The sequence below is a fragment of the Carassius auratus genome, chromosome 2, assembly GCF_003368295.1.
Source record: "Carassius auratus strain Wakin chromosome 2, ASM336829v1, whole genome shotgun sequence".
In the NCBI taxonomy this organism is placed as follows: Eukaryota; Metazoa; Chordata; class Actinopteri; order Cypriniformes; family Cyprinidae; genus Carassius; species Carassius auratus.
This window is the reverse complement of record NC_039244.1, coordinates 22,218,613-22,229,896: the sequence shown is the minus strand read 5'-3', so window position 1 is coordinate 22,229,896 and position 11,284 is coordinate 22,218,613. Positions and strand designations below refer to the sequence as shown.

The window sequence follows — 11,284 nt, the reverse complement described above, 5'->3', positions numbered from 1 at the left end:
ACATGGATCACATTAAAAGGATGTTATTTGCTTTTTTGAAAACCAAATCAAATATTTTGAATCAACTGTTAAATTTCATATCCTTGTGGCAAAATTCTATTTCCACAAACAAAGGTTACTTAAGAAAATACCTACTTTTATAGATTTAAATAAAAGTATTTAAGTAGTAAATGCTATTTAAATGCATCCTTATCTTTAAACAGTTATTGTCAACCTTTTTCTCTCTCTACTCTTACATATGTTCAGATGACATACAATCAGTGTAATGTATGCAAAGTTGTATTTCATTGATGTCATATTTGGATTTGCAATAAAAAATAAACATGGATGAATGGCTAATTTTAGCAGTGTCGCATCATCCTGTTTTATACAACAAAATATTTTAAAAATCACATTAAAGGAGAAGCGGCTTGGTTGGCGGTGGCAAGAGAAACGGGCGAATGTTTTTTTTTATTACATGAGATTTGCATGTGTGCGTGTTTGTACTTTGCTAACTCTACATGACTGATTGTAATCACAAGAATGGAAAAGAATAAAGACTAATGAGGATATTTTGTTGGTGTACTGTGAAATTAAACTTTGGCGCGTGATGTCATATCCTGGTCCCGATCGGATGCTCCATTTCGCAGCAGTGCAGCACGTCCGAACGAATTTCGCATGCTCAGAGTCTGAGACTTTAGGCGGTTGTACATCTTTCTCTACGCAGTAAAATGGCAGACTCCAGTGTTTCTTTGACTCAGGATGAGTTCAGCTGTCCAATCTGTCTGGATCTACTGAAGGATCCAGTGGCTATTCCCTGTGGACACAGTTACTGTATGAGCTGTATTACAGACTGCTGGGATCAGGATGATCAGAAGGGAGTCTACAGCTGCCCTCAGTGCAGACAGACCTTCACTCCTAGACCTGTTTTAGGTAAAAACACCATACTGGCTGAAGTAGTGGAAAAACTCAAGATGACAAAACTCCAGGCTGCTCATCCTGCTCAAAGTCACTCTGGATCTGGAGATGTGGAGTGTGACATCTGTACTGGGGACAAAAACAAAGCCATCAAGTCTTGTCTGGTGTGTCTGGAATCTTACTGTCAAACCCATTTTGAACGTCATGAAGAATTTCACTCTGGAAAGCGACACAAATTGACTGATGCCACTGGACAACTGCAGGAGATGATCTGTCCTCTACATGATAAACTGCTGGAGATTTTCTGTCGTACTGATCAGCACTGTATATGTTATCTCTGTATGTTGGATAAACACAAAAACCATGAAACTGTATCAGCTGCAGCAGAGAGGACTGAGAAACAGGTACAAACTCAGAATGTAGGCTAGATAATGACTTCATAATCTCTACATAGTAAAAAGATTATTTTTAAAATAGTTCTCACTACGATCTCATGAGGCTTTAATTGTTTGTTGCATGCGTTAACATCTGTCAGATTTATGATTATTTTATTTTCCTGCAGATACAATTGGGTGAAATGCAGAGAAAATATCAGGAGAGAATCCAGAAAAGACAGAAGGATATTGAGGAGCTGAAAGAGGCTGTAGAGTCTCACAAGGTGAGTTTTGAGCAGAAGAACAGCTGCTGGCTGCTGAAGAGTTGTTTCAGACTCAGTTAGGACTCTCCTCCAGTCAGTCAGTGAGGAGCCAGTGCTGGAGGTCTTTCAGTCCCACTGAAGTCCACTGTGGGGAACAGACTGTGTGAGGTAGCAGGAAGAGCTGAGTGAATGGACTGATTCTGATTCTTCTCTCTCTGTGTGTCCTGACAGCGCTCTGCACAGACAGCAGTGGAGGACAGTGAGAGGATCTTTACTGAGCTGATCCGCTCCATTGAGAGAAGCCGCTCTGAGGTGACACAGCTGATCAGAGATCAGGAAAAGGCTGAAGTGAGTCGAGCTGAAGGACAACTGGAGCAACTGGAGCAGGAGATTGAAGATCTGAGGAGGAGAGATGCTGAGCTAGAGCAGCTTTCACACACAGACAATCACATCCGTTTCCTCCAGGTAACAGAGATCTGACAAACAGGACAGTGGTCTTCATGAAGGGAAGAATATGTTGTACAGAGATTGTTTCTATCAAATGTTTATGTGTCTTTATCTGGTGTTTCTCTTGTTTTTTTTTTGTCTGTGTAGAGTTTCCAGTCTCTCTCTGTTTTCCTGCATCTACAAACTCACCCAGCATCAGTTCTCGTCTCTCTTTTGATGATATTAGTAAATATGTGTTTCATCTGAAAGAGAAACTGGAGAATTTCTGCAGAGAGGAGATAAAAAAGATATCTGGTAGAGGTATAACACTAACTCATCCTTTTATGAGAAAAATAAGTCATACGTACAGTATCATGTAATGTAATAATTTATGTAAAAAGCATATCAATAACTGAATGTGACATGGATTTGATATTTTCACTTCATATGGTATGGGATTTATAATACACATCTGTTTCCATAGTAACATACATCGCAGTCATTCCCACCTCTGAGCCCAAAACCAGGGAGGAATTCCTTCAATGTAAGTCTTTATGAATAACTTTTAAACCACTCTATAATAAAACTGCAAAATAAAAAATACTCCTTAAAAAAAAAACTATGAACAAACATCAGTAAATGAATAAAGTTTTTCATTTCACATAGAACTTTATTCAAATCACTTAACCTTTATTACTGAATCATTTTTTCCCTCAAACACAACCAATGTGCAGCATCCATATCAATCATGCAAAGGCAGCTAAAATATGTGTGAGTGTGTGTGTGTGTGTGTGTATGTATATATATATATTAGGGATGTCAAATTTCGATTATTTCCATGATCGATCGTCGTTTAAATTAACGATCAATTAATCGATTAATCGTTAACCATAATACTGCAAAATGCATCTATTGCAGGCACGCAGTCAGCGGTATGACAGGATGTGCAAAAGCCACACACATAAAAACGCTTTCTCACTTGAATTAAAGAGGTTTTAGTCTGAATAAAATGCTAGTAGCAGGATTATAAAATGAATAGATGCGATTATGATCATTTGATAAAATGAAGAGAGCGCGCCATACTTTTGAGGTCATTTTACTTTGTTGACAGTTTCCAATCCCGCACGGAGAACGCTGAACGCGCATCTTTAAATGGTTTTGTGGTGCTCGTTGTTGTATTTTAAAGCACAATTGCAATGTTTTCAACTGTATAAAATTATCCGAAATGTGGAGCGCGTGTGACTGCGCTGCACTTTAAGTGAACTACATCGGCGCTGCTGCACCAAAACACAGTTGCTCACATTAATTTGATCCTGCTGGATTCTGTCCTAGAAAATGTCAGATTTTTAAAAATCCGGCATACAGCGCATTAGATCGTGACAGTGCATGCGAAATGTTTCCATATTCGCAATGTATTTGAATGTTAAACTATTATTTATAATGTAAACTAGGCTTGTACTTAACACGCATTCGCATATAGACGGAAAATATTATGCTCTTCATATGAGCAAAAACGTCCTTGGCATAACAGCAGAGTGGACCGGTATACTACGGTCTATTTAAACTGACCAGTGTAACCTTTTAATGTTTAGTTGACATTTTATTTTGATAATGAACAGACTGCGATGTAAGTTTGAATCGCTAGAATATACGTGTGCAGCAGGCTCCGGGGCGATCGAAACAGCTAAGACATTAAAAAAATATATATATTTTCCGCAAAAGTGTTTACTTTCATTTGTGCACACTCACAATAAAAACAGAAGATTTGTGCTCTTGTAAAATAAAGCAAACAAACAGAATGCGTTGTCATCTTTTTTTTTTTTTTGTGAACTTATGGAGCGCCCACACTTCTGTTTTAAATCCGTTAATCTTAATTAGCCTATTTAAGGTGGATATATTTCGCATAGCCTATTTAAAAAAAAAAAAAAAAAACATGAAAACAAATTGTTATTTTTATGTTGGGCCTATTACTTAGTATAGGCTATAAATTTTCCTTAAAGCATCCCATTTTGTCCCAGGGCTTAGAACCTGTGCCCTAGTCAGGTCCATGCAGAAACTTGTGAACGATGCTCGGCGTCACCGTTTAGTGACAGCAGTGAATGCTCCAGGAATGTGTCGGTCACAGCGCCTATTAATCGCTGTTTTGAATCCAGCAATTATTTATTAAGAAATGATAAGATCTGATTATGACAAGTGTGGTATAAAAGCTTTGTTTATTAGAGGAATAATAGGTTAACTGGAAAATGTTAGATCGCGACCATGCTTTTGGACCCCATAGTCTTCATTTACGCGGCTTTGTTCTGGTTTGCCGGTTGGTCACGAATTTGTACAAATTCAGTATATTTAGGCATTGTTTCTTTTCCTAAATCTTCATAGTCTAACCCTCTAATTTCCCATGTTTATTTTATTATCTTTCGCTTTTAATAACTGTTTTCGCATCTCTTACTGTGGTAAACATGGGAAAGGAAATTAAAGATTTCATGAATTAAGAATTCGTTCGATTTATTAATTTGTTCCCTTATTTCACTTAAATCATGGGTTATTTAGGGAACAAAATTAATGAAACATGGACAATTGCCACATTAATAATTCGTAGGAATGAATTAACAAGTTGTAGGAATGAATAGACTACCTGTCCTGTCACTGTGTCCCGCAGCCCTGCAAAGCGCACGATATAAAACAGTTATCTGATGAAATGATTAGTAACTACATTTCTATTGCATTTAATGTTGAAGAACTTTTATGTTGTTTCTATTTTAATGTACTTTAAAGTTTAAATCACATTAAAAGCTTAATTTGTACATTGTGAATGAATGATAATGCTTTTATATATCGTCACCGTCACTCACAGCTAGGGGTGTGCCGGTTTCAGAATTGGTGATGACGGTTATGACGTGAGTCAAATGTGACGGTTCATAACATAACCGTCAGGGGGGCGTCCAAGTCAATTGGTTGTTCTTGGAGATGGCGGGTTAACTCCGTGTCAGCGCGCGCTCTGATCGGTAAAGGGGCAGAGATTTCAGACCTCCGTTTATTAAGGAGATCTGTCACAAAACTCATCATCCGCGCCAACGTTTTTTGAGCAAATTTCAAAGCCACACCCGCCCGCCATCCGCTGATTGTTTTGGGGTCTATGGCGATGCAATGCTTTGCTGATGCGAGCCGCAAAAAAAAGCCATTGCCATTTGCCCATTAGCTCCGCCCACTACCGGAGAAACTGGTATGTCTTCTGCTTGTTCGAAAATGAATATGAATAATTCTAAATTAAATCCATTATTTTGACAGGAGAAGACAACAAAGAATAGTTTACATATAGCGTGTTGTTTAAGCGTGGTAAGACTCTCGCTCTCTCTCTCTTTGCATGTGTGAGAAACAGCGCTATCAGTAAAGTGACGGTGAGTCGTGCGCATTCACAAAGAGTTTACAGAGTGTCAAATACAGGTGCGCTGTGTGTCCATTGAGATGAGCTGAAAAGTTCAGATCGCTTGAAGGAGAGAGAACTCTGAAGCTCAGATGCTGAAATTAATGCAAGCGTCATGCGCTTCAGTCTATGTAGTAAACAAACCTGCACGTCTCTGCCATTCATTAATTCACACAGAGACGCGCAGAACACGGATTTATATTTTAAACAACTTTTGCGGCTTAACATTTACAGATACTGGTCCATATGGAGATTTGATTTGATTATTTTATGCTAACTTTGGCAAATTCTGTGACTGTCCATATTAAAATGCAAGTTTCATTTTCATGACTGGATTTCGAGATTCCGTCCTCATTTTTTGCTTCATGGAAATCATAGAGCAAATTTCAAAGCCGCACCCGCCCGCCATCCGCTGCTTGTTTTGCGGTCTATGGCGATGCAATGCTTTGCTGATGCGAGCCGCAAAAAAAAGCCATTGTCTGTTCTAGAAAGGATGCAGCAAAGATATTTAATGCTAAAGTATGAGGCATAGGCCTACGCTGAGTTTCATTTACGATGAGATGTGCTCTAGGTCAGTGGTTCCCAAAGTAGGGGTCGCGACCCCACGGTGGGTCGCGGGACCCCGGCGCAGGGGTCGCGAGATGATTTCGATATAGGCTTTATATATTTTTGTTTCAATTAATTTAACTCTTTCGCATCGCACGTACGATCACACCGGTGTGATCAGTCTAGGCTAGTCCCTGGAGTGTACGACCACACCGGTCAGTGCATGACGTGAAATTCAAATGTGCTCTCGCGAGTTGGCTGGCGCTGAGCCAGAGACAAGTGCGCTCAGAGCTGTCATCACAACTTTTCAGTGTTTTCAACCACATAATGTTTATTTTAGGTTTCAGACATATAAGTACTAGAAAAACAATACATTTAGAGTTTGTAAAATACACACTGATGTCAAAGGAAGAGGCAATAATAATATTTTTCATTATAATTAGACACATTTTATTCATATCAGATAAACATTGTGTAAGTAACTTTAAAGTTTACTCCATTATTCTCCCAGTTCACCAGCCACTTACTTTTATGTATTTCGGGAGAAGTGGATGAATTCACGTGTTGTAAATCCAACAGATCTGATTCTCTGAACTGCGTCTGCGGCACAAACTAAGATGGCATACAGCTCAACTAACGTGATGGTTATAAAGGTGTTTAAACAACAAAACACTTCCACTTGCATATATTTGACAATCGGAATATCAGCTATTTCATGCCATGTCTAACAAATTTGTTAATATTTTGAATAAAAAAGGAAAAATGACAAAAACAGATCATTCATTCAGCTCTGTTGTTGCTGCGGTATGTCACGTGACAAGCAATGACGCGTCACCATGGAAAGCATAAAGTGACACATCTAGCGGATTAGCATGAGTGTGTGTGTGTGTGTGTGTGCGTGTGTGCGTGCGCGCACGGGTGCGAGCACGCGTGTGAGCAGCTCAGACTTACTCGACTGGTTCCTGATGGCAGAATAATGAACGAGTTCAACATAGCTGCACAGTTACTTTCCGAGAGAGAACAGGTGGATATCGAGCAGCTCATGCACAATTGTAACACTGATTTTGCACGCAGAACAATAAAATATAACTTCGTGTGCTTTGAGACTGGGCATAAAATCGATTTGCTGTACATTTCACGCGACGAGAGGTGTTTTTTTTTGGGGGGGGGGGGGTCGCGGGGCAGCAGCGCATTTATCATGGGGTCGCGGGCTAAAAAGTTTGGGAACCCCTGATGTAGCTTGTCAGCGAACTACGGCTCTGTGTAGTAAGTGGTCTTGGTTCACTAGGCTACACAATCATAGGGTAGACTGCTGATCTGACAGTTGTCCAGAAGACAATAATTGACACCCTTCACAAGGAGCCACAAACATCCATTGCCAACCATCCATTGTATTCCTCTTGTTAAGCCACTCCTGAACCACACAAAACATCAGAGGCGCCTTACCTGAGCTAAGGAGAAGAAGAACTGGACTGTTGCACAGTGGTCCAAAGTCCTCTTTTCAGACAAGAGCAAGTTTTGTATTTCATTTGGAAACCAAGGTCCCAGAATCTGTAGGAAGGGTGGAGAAGCTCATAGCCCAAGTTGCTTGAAGTCCAGTGTTAAGTTTCCACAGTCTGTGATGATTTGGGGTGCAATGTCATCTGCTGGTGTTGGTCCATTGTGTTTTTTGAAACCAAAGTCACTGCACTTGTTTACCAAGAAATTTTGGAGCACTTCATGCTTCCTTCTGCTGACCAGCTTTTTGAAGATGCTGATTTCATTTTCCAGAAGGATTTGGCACCTGCCCACACTGCCAAAAGCATAAAAATTTGGTTAAATGACCATGGTGTTGGTGTGCTTGACTGGCCAGCAAACTCACCAGACCTGAACCCCATAGAGAATCTGTGGGCTATTGTCGATATGAGCAACAAAAGACCAAACAATGCAGATGAGCTGAAGGCCAATGTCAAAGAAACTTGGGCTTCCAGACCACCTCAGCAGTGCCACAAACTGATCACCTCCATGCCACGCCAAATTGAGGCAGTAATTAAAGCAAAAGGAGCCCCTACCAAGTATTGAGAGCATGTACAGTAAATGAACATACTTTCCAGAAGGCCAACAATTCACAAACAATTTTTTTTTTAAATTGGTCTTATGAAGTATTCTTATTTGTTGAGATTGTGAATTGGTGGGTTTTGTTAAATGTTAACCAAAACCATCACAATTAAAGAACCAAAGACTTAAACTACTTCAGTCTGTGTGCACTGAATTTATTTAATACACAAGTTTCACAATTTGAATTGAATTACTTAAATAAATAAACTTTTCCTTGAGATTCTAATTTACTGAGGTGCACCTGTGTGTGTGTGTGTGTGTGTGTGTGTGTGTGTGTGTGTGTGTGTGTGTATATATATCACCCTAACATCCAAATATGGATGTTCTACTCTACAGCTAAAGACAGTTCATAAACTCACTTTTATCTAATCTTAAACAGTTTTATGGTCCATAAAAGCTAAGCCAAGCTTAAGTATTATTTTAATGATTGAAATTGGCTGAATTTCATTTGAATTACATGCTATATCTCCATTTAGATTCTCATCAACTCACTCTGGATTTAAACACCGTGAATAAGAATCTCTGTCTGTCGGAGGAGAACAGAGTGATTGAATACACTCGTGAAGAACAGCTGTATCCAGATCATCCAGACAGATTTGACGGTTTTCTTCAGGTGTTGTGTAGAGAGAGTGTGTGTGGACGCTGTTACTGGGAGGTTGAGTGGAGTGGTTCGGTTTATATAACAGTGTCATATAAGAGAATCAGCAGGAAGGGACGGGGAAAGGAGTGTGAGTTTGGTTGTAATGATCAGTCCTGGAGTTTGTACTGCTCTGACTCCAGCTGGTCATTCTGGCACAACAACAGATGGACTAAAGTCCCTGAAGTGTCCAGCTCCTCTAGAATAGGAGTGTATGTGGATCACAGTGCAGGAACCCTGTCCTTCTACAGCGTCTCTGACACAATGACCCTCATCCACAGAGTCCAGACCACATTCACTCAGCCTCTCTATGCTGGGTTTGAGTTCAGTTCATTATGTAAAATTGTAGCAAATGTTAAACTATGTAAGCTATAAATAAGGTACAACATCTTTGCATATAAATTTCATATTACCGGTAACAGTTTAAGCTTCATGATAATTTAGCAACTTGGATACTGGAGTCTTTTACTTTCTAATAAACAAATCAACACTGATCATCTCACTAAAAAAAGCTTACTGAAAAATATCTCATATGATCTAACAATGATAAAAATGAATACTAAAATTGGCTTGGACAATACAGATAGAGAATAGAATACACACTGTGTTCTAGTCTTCAGAGGCTGATTCAATTTCACATTCAACAACCCACTGTGTACATTGTTATAAAACAGGTTTTATAAAAATCAATTGAAGTTGAAGTGAATAATACCCAGCTGTATCACCCAGGTGCAGGTTTTTAGGTTTCACACAACGATATTCTTATACTATATGTTTTAGTAAAATGTATGTTTATTTAATCTAGAGACAATATCTGTAAGTTTTGCAACAGACAGATAAATCTTATTGGTCTAGCTACTTTGTTGATCAGTATTAGTAAGTCAAAATATATTTTGCTTGATTAGATTAAATTAGGAGTCATAAAACCTCCCTGTATTTTGTTTATTTTCACATTGTGATTGTGTGTTTCTGCTGATGTATTCTATTTTACTACAAAATCTCAGTAACACTGGGTACAGTTCACCCAATAAACATCCCTACTAGGGCAACTATCTCAAGTCTCTCATTCTTGTCTATATTTTTGGGGTGATTTTCTTCTTCCTTTTTGTTTTATGGTGTATGAAAAAACATTGAATATTTACTTCTTGTTCAGATGTGTAACATTTGAACTAGAGAGAGACCCTTGTAACAACTCACTGTTAAATGAGTGTCTAATAATTCCTCTTTGAAATGAAACCGCTTGATATAAGTAATAAAGTCGTTTAATCGGTTAATATCTTTCTCATGTTCGAATAAATCAATCAAGTCCATGCTGCTAATACCAAGCTTTATGGGAAAGAGGTCCACTTTTACAGTATTTTTGTTGTTTTGGAGCATGACATTCGCTATAACCTAGATATCTGTCCAGAAAAAAAGAAAGTATTTTTTGCAGCTAGAAGAAAGTCAGCCACATTGGTTTGGAACAACACCAGAGTGAGTAAATTGTGTCTGCAGTGGTCCTTGAATGTTTTTTTTTTTGTTGTTTTTTGTTTTTTGCAGAGGCTGATGTGTACAGTAATATTTATCATTTAACTAATAACATGTTTGATTTTCATATATTCGCTAATAATTATGCTCATATAGGCCTGTTTAAATAATCTTGATAATCAATGCTGCAGCAATCTCCCTAATCACCAACACAACAGATCTGAATTATGCACATTAATGGGTAAATCAGTTAAAACAGGTTAAAATAAAATAAAACTCAAAGCTTTCCTTGCCTCTTCTGATGGACGGACACTGATGGATTTGGTTTCATGTGTTGATATTGGCTGTGACCCCAAATAATGATGAGCATTATGGACAATGAGAGGGATGTGTTGATAGTATCTGAGACAGTGCCCTCTATTGGCTCACTGTAGCTCACTGTGGCTGTCCTATATTGTGTAACTTTTTATTGTCTTAATGGCACACCTGTATGCGCATGATTCTTAAACACAAAACCAGGAAACAGCTCATACAGAGAAAACGATGTATTACATTGTTGAGCATTAAAATGGCAGAATCTAGTATTTCTTTGGTTCAAAATCAGTTTGTCTGTCCAATTTTTCTGGATGAAGAATCCAGTGACTATACCCTGTGGACACAGTTACTGTATGAGCTGTATTACAGACTGCTGGGATCCGGATGATCAGAAGGGAGTCTACAGCTGCCCTCAGTGCAGACAGACCTTCACCCCTAGACCTGTTACACCATGCTGGCTGAAGTAGTGGAGATGTGGAGTGCGACATCTGTACTGGGAACAAAAACAAAGCCATCAAATCCTGTCTGACAAATTAGAATCATTGAACGGGATTTCAATGAAGAATTTCACTCTGGAAAGCGTCATAAAGTGATGGACGCCACTGGTTGGCTATAGGAGATTATCTGCCCTCTACATGATAAACCGCTGGAATTTTTTTGTCATACTGACCAGCACTGTGTATGTTATCTGTGTACAATTGATTTGCACAAAACCACAAGACTGTATATGCTGTAGCTTAGTGGACAGAGAAACAAGTATGAACTGAAAGACACTGCTAGTGCTTGTACTAAAAAAATATATTTATGGTTCTATAAAAATTGGAATCGACAGCCAATTTTG

The 11,284-nt window shown here is 38.8% G+C and overlaps 1 pseudogene; it reads left to right on the top strand.

Annotated features, from left to right (window-relative positions):
• Positions 1 to 593: 593 nt before the first annotated feature.
• Positions 594 to 9,715, top strand: LOC113120798 (tripartite motif-containing protein 16-like; annotated as a pseudogene).
• The last annotated feature ends 1,569 nt before the right edge of the window (positions 9,716 to 11,284 follow it).